The sequence below is a fragment of the Myodes glareolus genome, chromosome X (genome assembly GCF_982192425.1).
Source record: "Myodes glareolus chromosome X, mMyoGla1.1, whole genome shotgun sequence".
NCBI lineage: Eukaryota > Metazoa > Chordata > Mammalia > Rodentia > Cricetidae > Myodes > Myodes glareolus.
Window position 1 is genome coordinate 46310275 of NC_142053.1, and position 7428 is coordinate 46317702.

At 41.2% G+C, this 7428-nt stretch overlaps 1 pseudogene; it reads left to right on the forward strand.

Moving 5' to 3' along the window:
- The first annotated feature begins 276 nt into the window (after positions 1–276).
- On the forward strand, positions 277–1858 carry LOC148117288 (E3 ubiquitin-protein ligase RLIM pseudogene; annotated as a pseudogene).
- Positions 1859–7428: the final 5570 nt, after the last annotated feature.

Here is a 7428-nt window from a genome sequence, read left to right on the forward strand (position 1 = left end):
ACTTTAAAAAGTTTACCTTGAGTCGATTTCTGTCACTGCTAGGTAACAATGGAAGATTATGGCTGCCTGAGCTACCCGTCAGAATGGGCGGAGCTCCTGAGCTAGAGGCGGGTCTCTCCCAGGCATTCAGAGGCGGGCTAGAGAGCGGGAGGCAGTCAACTGGCAGAGCTCAGGCAGCCAAGGCAGCAGCTGATGCCACAGAGCCCAGCCAGTCCCCTCCTGGCCGGACCACCAAAGCCTAGTGAAGAAAACTGAAAGACCGGTTTATTGGATTTCAGTCCTATGTCATAACAGACAGATAATCCTACACTTGTTCATCAAGATGGAAAACTCAGATTCCAGCGATAAAGGAAATGACCAATCTGCAGAACAGCGCAGAAGGCAGATGGATCTATTGGATCGGGAAGAAGCTTTCTATCGATTTGTAAATAATCTGAGCGGAGAAGACTATCGACTTATGAGAGACAACAGTTTACTAGGCACCCGGTGTCAAAGTACTGAGGAGGAGCTGCTCAGAAGACTACAGCAAATTAAAGAGGGGCCGCCCCCGCTGCAGAGCTCAGATGAAAATAGACCTGAAGACTCTTCAGATGACGTGTCCAATGGTGACTCCATAATAGATTGTCCTAACTCTGTCCGACAGACTGGCAATACAACAAGAAGTGATCAGAGAAGAAATCTGTCCTGGAGCGCAGTGGACCACACTAATCCACACAGTGGTGATCTCAGATTCAGTTTAGAGACACGTGTGAACCGTAATAATGGAAGACAAACCCCAGAGAACGGAAATGAACCGTCTGCTACAAATCTTAGTGCAGAAAACATGGACAGCAGCAGCCAAAGGCCAATGGAAAATTCAGCATCTGAGACATCATCTGCCAGACCACCTAGGTCAGAACGCAGTTCTGCTGAAGCATTAACAGAAGTGCCATCCACCAGAGGTCGGAGCAGGGCAAGAAGCCGCAAACCAGAACACGGGAGAAGACCCAGAGCCAGAGCTGAAAGAAGTAGGTCTCTTCTGCACACAGCAAATGAAATTCCACGAAGATCTCATCGTAGCGTCTCATCTCATACTTTTGTGCACCCTTTGGTAAATGAGATCGAGGGAAGTTCTAGAACCCCTCGCCATGGGACTTTGAGACAGCAGATAACTGGGCCTGAGTTGCTAGGTAGAGGTCTTTTGGCGGCTTCTGGGTCAAGAAATTCTGCCGCTCAAGGGACATGTTATTCAGACACGGGTACCAATGGTGAAGCGGCAGAATCTGGTCAAAGACCTCCAACCATAGACAGAACCATCCAAGTCCGAAGAGTTCTGCTGGGAGAATACCACCAGAAAGATAGCATAGCTAGCAGAACTCGGTCAAGGTCCCAGACCCCAAATAGCACAGTCCCTTATGAAAGTGAACGTGGAGGTTTTATAGGCACCTTTACACTTCCTGAACTTGCAGGCAGGAGAACCTATGTGATTCCTAACAGGTCTCCCATTATTACACTCTTCATTACTGGACCAAGAGTAACTGGAAGTTTTCCTTTTCATTCCCCATCAAGGCAGAGAATAACAGATTTTGGTGAGCTTCCACTGCATGGAAGAGGGCGCTCTGGTGGGAACAGCTCTGCTGCTGGCTCCAGCTCCAACCCCGCCTCCAGTTTCAATGGTGAAAGTTCACAAAGTCGCTCAGAGATGTTCAAAGGCCGTAATGAAGATATTCTACTTTACCCCTTTAATGAGCACCAGCAAACTAGATGACTCACCAGAGAACAGATTGCTAACTTGGCACTGAGAAATTTTGATGAAAATGACGCATTGAAGACATTTACTATTTGCCTTATGGAATATATGGATATATTTCAGATGTGACGTTTTAGGTCTTCAGTATTTGATTTCAGTACCAGGTAATTTGCTAACCAGTTGCTGATAATTTAACCATGTACACTTGTCATTTTCCCTCTGTTACCATAAGGTCTGCCTTAGCAGGGGCTCCTTTATCATGTTGGCCTCTTATTAAGTTTCCCAGGCCATAAGAGGGGCATGAAGAAAATTCCCACTCAAGACTAAGTCCCATTATGTGTTTAGTAACTGATTAATTAAAACTATACCGTTCCCAGTTATTGACGCAAATTCAGTCACATTCTGAATAAAGCTTGTTCACCTTCCAGATTAGGGGATGATGGACATACCAGTGTAAATTCCATTCTGGAGAATGGAACATTTTCATGATGACAGTGATATAGGCATGAACTGGTTTCCTACAGTGACAGCCACAGCAGCTTGACCCAGTATTCGATTTGAATAGATGAAGCAGAAGATCAACAAATTTGGCAGAGCTGTCTTTGGTTCAAAAAAATCAAACCGCTACCACCTAGCACAAGTTAAATTGAGGTTTTTACAATCTGCTCTTCAAAAACAGTAGGTGGAGGAAGGAAACTTCTAAACCAATTTTAAAGTAGGGATTTCAGTTGGTACAGATGGGTGTGCTTTTGCAACAGCCTCGGATTTTCTTGGTTTCGAGATTTATCAGGTAAGGTACTAGTGCACACTTGGCAATATTTCATTGCTGTATCTAGCAGGTCCAACATGCCACATTAAAAAGACATATTCATAAATTAAGAGATTATCTTTTTTTGAAAGTGAGGCATATTGGGTTATTTGAAATACAATTCTAGTTGTGTTGCCCATATTTGAAGATGAGATGGCTGGCTCACATGTATGGACACGCACTTTTTTGTTCTTCTTTACTGGTAAGACTAGATTGTGATAACCCCAGTACTCTTGCCTCATTTTTCTTTTGAGACTGATTGGGATTTGACTAGCCTTGCTGGTTCCCTGGAGAAAGCTGCCAGGCCAGAAGAGAAGCTGGATTGAACAGGCACAACCCTGGCCTTTCACCAAATGAGCTAACTACCCAGATTAGCCCGGGTATCTAGAAACTGCTTTACCCAAATCTGCTTACCCTCACTGATACCACCTTAGCAGTACAGATTATTTCAAAGCTCATTCTTTCATGTTTTCCTCTTGCTTTCAAGGAAGTGAAATCGTAAATATGGTAGTTGTTTACAAAGAATATGTACTGCTTTTGCAAAGAAATAATGTCCAAACAAAGCTTCACGTATTTATTTAACATAAGCAGATTTCATTATTTATGATGCATATGTAAAACTTTTTTATTTTTTTAAAGGATTGTCCATGTAAAAGTCAGGATTCCTTTATATTTGTGAGCCTCCTTGTCACCTTTCTATGGTTTTCATATCTGCATGACAGCCCTGATTAACTAAAAAAATACGTTTTCCTCTTGGTAAAAATGTTCCATTTTTTGGGTGTTCATTTTTTATAGCTCAAAAACAGCTGCAGCACATTCTAAACATGAAGTTACTGACAACAGGTACCTCCCTGAACTCCCCAAACTTAATACTTGTTTGCAATGTACTGAAGTCAGAGGTAACCCAAGCAGGATGCTGGTTATGAATGCAGATGTTGAGCTCTTCGGAGACACTGGAAATCAAGCTTCCCATTTCTAGCCTTCAGCAGAATGCACATGTTTGACGTGCATGTGGATCCTTTCGACTAGCAGTCCTATCTCTTGGGTTCTGTAGGATGAATACAAGTAAATTTTTGGGGAGTTGCTTTTTATTTTACCATGTCCATGAATATTATGTATTACTATTGTCGTTCGTAGAGGTCTCGGGTGAACAATGAAGGATGAAAATCTTTTTCCTCAACACTGTCCAAACACCTACTCTTGCAAAAGACTTTACATATCATTTTGTGTCTTTGCACTTTTCTTTATTGCAGAAAGATTGTGTCTTTAAGGCCTACTTTGAACTTCATGCAGTAATAATGTTAGGTGATTACAGTGTTCAAAGCATTGGGGGACGTACTAAATCCTGATTTTCCTTGAATATTTCAAATGTTTTTTATAATCTGCTTACTAGTGTGATGGTTTGCAGTGTTTTGTTTTTATTTTATGCAGCTTATAATGTTGAGATTTATTAGTGCTGAAAATCTAGTTGAACAAGTTAAAAAACGGCAGGCTATTTTCAGTAACACTGAAGAGAGCTGTGGAGGGAAATTGGAACTTTTTTCGTGAAAAGAACATGTTAGTTACACCCTATATTAATGGAGGTGGCATTGGGGAGAGGGAGGAGGCTCACACACTAGTGTTGGAACAGGTGATTGTCCAATTGATAAGGAAATGTGCCAGAAGATACTCAGTCTTTAGGGATATGATTATCAGAATCCATCCAAGGTAGGAAAATGCTTAGCTCTGTTACCTTAAGCAATGGGGTTTTTTTTCTTCCTGAAGAACTTTATTTCTGTGCCCAGTATTCTCTACTTTTGTCAATGTCTTATATTTATGACGGGTTAACATTTACACATTTTGTATTTAACCACCTGCTTCTCTGACTTTAAGTCGGTTCTCCAAACCCTCGTGATTAAGAGGTCAATGTTGCAAATGACTGTTAAATGCCTTTTCTAACTGTTTGACGGAATGTCGTGGTACCTTGTAGTTGATCTTGTTTTTTAAACAGATGGAGGAGACATTTTTAGTTCTTTTGTGAAAGGAAATCATTTGTAATCTGCCTTAGTTGATTTTTGAAAAATGTTTTTCCCGACTGATTTCCCTGTCACACTCTTACCAAAAGTAAGCAGGACATGGAAGCCATGCTTGCAGAGCACATGGGTCTAAGACGGTTCTGATTCTTGCTCCCCCAAGTATTCTCTCTGAACCTTTGTGACAGGCAGAGAGATCACATGTGAGGATGTCTGCTTTTCCCCTTCAGTACAGTTCACTACTTTATGATCAATAACAGTGTTGTAATTGAGTTACCTAGTAAATGGTTCTTTTCAGAAACTGTTTTTAAATGTACATTGCTGTATTATGTTTCACTTGGCAAGGTCTGAGGAAAGAGTATTTCTCAGACACAGTTTTAGCAAATAAAAACAGCTGTGATCTCAAAGAAAAATAGAAAGTTTACCTTGATACTTAGATCCATTGTCAAAGGTAAAATCATTTGTTTCAGTGACTGAAGCTAAATAAGCTGTTTCCAGCAATGCCTGTATATGAGTGTTGAGAAAAACCAGGATTTATATCAAGAATTCCAGGAGGCCAAGCTGTTTCTGGCTCATGGACACACCGTGGAAAAACATTGTTACTCTTTTCAGACCAAGCTTTCTAGTAACTCATGAAGATTAATAAGACATTGGAACTTTGCTGTATTACTTCAATCCTTTTCCCATTTCCCACTTTAAGACTCTGTACTGTGTTTCTCTCCATGTTCTCTCTGCATATTCGAAGGAACACGTAGGCTGAGAGAATTCCTGGGGTAAAGTCCTTACAGCTGCTGCCTCTTTCTGACCCTGACATTTTTCTCTCCAGGAAGCCGTCTTCATGAATGGTCCCCTGAGAATTCTTGAAGCCAGCTTGCTTCCACACCTTCCATTACCACAAACTATGCATGTACCAGAAAATTCATTTCTTTGAACTTTATGTCTTCATGTTTGTTCCTTATATCACCTTTGTCTGCTTCACTAACATGGACATTTATATATTAATCTGGTTAATCCAAAATTCATACCTCCAGAAAGCAGAATGAAGAAGAGTCTCGCATTGCAGTCTTGGTAAGGCTTGACCTTGCTTACTTTCTGGGATCAGGCATGTTCAGAGTATGGCCATGGATTAAATGAGAAAATTTCTAAATGGCTATGCACTTGCCATTCCAAGACAACTATACACTATGATTTTCCTTTCCATCTGTTCAAAAGGCCTGTTATGCTTCTTTCTGCTATGGGGCTGCAAACGCATTGATGCTATCTTCAATTCATAATACTGTAGTACACGAGATGTTCAAACAAGTCTATTTTGGCTACTGTTGCTATGTGTTTTGGTTCACAGATTCCAATGTTGAATCAGTAGCTGACCTCAAATTTGCAGCAGTCGTCCAGACTCAGTCTCTCACAAGCTGGAATTAAAGGTGTGGGCCATTCCCACTACCTCCCTGTTCTGGTTCATAAGGCTTAGCTCTGATTTCCAACTTTAATTTCTTGTTTGATTCACAACTGTCCTCCTCCTTATTCTCTCTCTGTGATCTGGTGGCCTTTATCATTGTGGCCTTGAAATCAAAGGAGAAAAGAGCAAAACCAGTGGCGTGCTTTCCACTTCTTATCAAATTTGCAATGGAGCCGGCTTCAGAGGGACACAGTGGAGAATAATACCTCAAATTGTGCCCTGTCCTTTGTATTTCCCTGCTGCGTATTCTTCTGATGGCTGTGATTCTTTGTGTTAGACTCTGTGCCTTTTCTGTATGATAGGTGAGGTAGGAGAGGAAAACCAAAGCTCCCCATCTCCACCAAGACTCTGGTTTCTATATCTTTTAGGGATAAGAAACTCAAAAATTGGGCTGGAGAGATGGCTCATTGGTTAAGAGTACTACCTGCTTTCCTAAAGGTCCTGAGTTCAATTCCCAGCAACCACATAGTGGCTCACAACCATCAGTAATGAGATCTGTGCTCTCTTCTGGCCTATAGGCATGCATGCAGGCAGAACGCTAAATGCACAGTAAAAAAAAAAAATCTTTAAGAAATAAAAAGAAACTCAAGAAGCATTTGCTTCTTCTTTAGCTTACAATCCCATCATTCCCTCCTTTCTAGAGTTCTCTATCCCACAAAGGGTAAATGGCCATTCTGCAGCACAGAACTAGTGGCTTAGCATGTGTCTAATCATTGTAGTGCTCCAGCAGGGTGGCTGAGTTGCATGTCTAACTGCTGCCCTATTCTAGGGCCTCTTTTCCAGTGGTGCACTGAAGTAAACTCACCACAACTCATGGACTCATGGAAGCCACTTGAGAACATGTCAGAAAATACATTAGTGCATTGTCACATCGGTGGTTTGAAACTGGCCACAGTGGAGATGCTTTTACAACAGAGGTACTTCAGTTGAGTTGTTAGACAATTGCTAGGGCATCATGGCCTTCCTATGGGAAAGAGAAGGGAAGTGGGGATAGAGATTGTCTATCTTCCCCGTCATTACAATTCTCAATGGGTGTTCTCTATTCTTTTCTAATTTAACTTTGGTGTGTGGTTGAAATGGAGCTGAAGGTTAGATGAGTTCAGTTGAAATGGAAAGTCAAGTAGCTCTTGGGGAGGTATCCAATTCCAGTAACCAGAGTCGTTAGGCTGTTTATAATGTCTACCTGCTATCTTAGTGAGGCAATATGCCATGGGCTTTATAATTAATCTTTCATTTTGGACATATAGAGTGTTTTAAATTTTTCCCATGTTAAACAATGATGTAAAGAACGTACTTATATACATGCATGTTTGTGTTTGGTCAAGTAACTCCTCAATGAATGCTGAGAATGATAATGATGAATATTATGATACTGACTAGCTGATGACTGGGGTGATTCAATATACCTTCTGACATTCACCTT